The sequence below is a fragment of the Atta colombica genome, unplaced genomic scaffold (genome assembly GCF_001594045.1).
Source record: "Atta colombica isolate Treedump-2 unplaced genomic scaffold, Acol1.0 scaffold112, whole genome shotgun sequence".
NCBI lineage: Eukaryota > Metazoa > Arthropoda > Insecta > Hymenoptera > Formicidae > Atta > Atta colombica.
Window position 1 is genome coordinate 350,093 of NW_017259198.1, and position 436 is coordinate 350,528.

At 31.7% G+C, this 436-nt stretch overlaps 1 protein-coding gene across 1 annotated transcript in view; it reads left to right on the forward strand.

Moving 5' to 3' along the window:
- The window catches only part of LOC108693997 (zinc finger protein 134-like), a 12,606-nt gene that overhangs the window by 11,012 nt on the left and 1,158 nt on the right, over positions 1–436 (forward strand). The window lies entirely within an intron of this gene.

Sequence of the window (436 nt, forward strand, 5' to 3'; positions counted from 1 at the left end):
GCTTGCGCAGAAACTCTATTTATCTCTCCCACATTAAGTCATCTAGTAGCGCTCACTAAGCAACTCAATAGCATCTAATTATCTTTAAATCCAATCAATCACATTAAATTATTATTTAGCCGCTTGTGAGTGATTACACTATTGAATGCATCCATTTTTTTCAGTTGACACTTAAACGCCATAGCAAACTTATTTTGTATACTATCGTCTGAGGAATTGAAACATGTAATCACAAATTTCAATTCCGCAAGCAAATTATATACCTTCTATTATGTTCACATGACTTTATTGGCAATGTATGAGAGATAATGTATGAGAGGCAAATTCTGCGTATACACTATGCACCTAAAATGATTGAGTTTATAACTTCATAAAAATTTCAGTGCTACTTTTTACACTGATTCACATTTTGTCATTGAAACTAGTAATTTTTTTG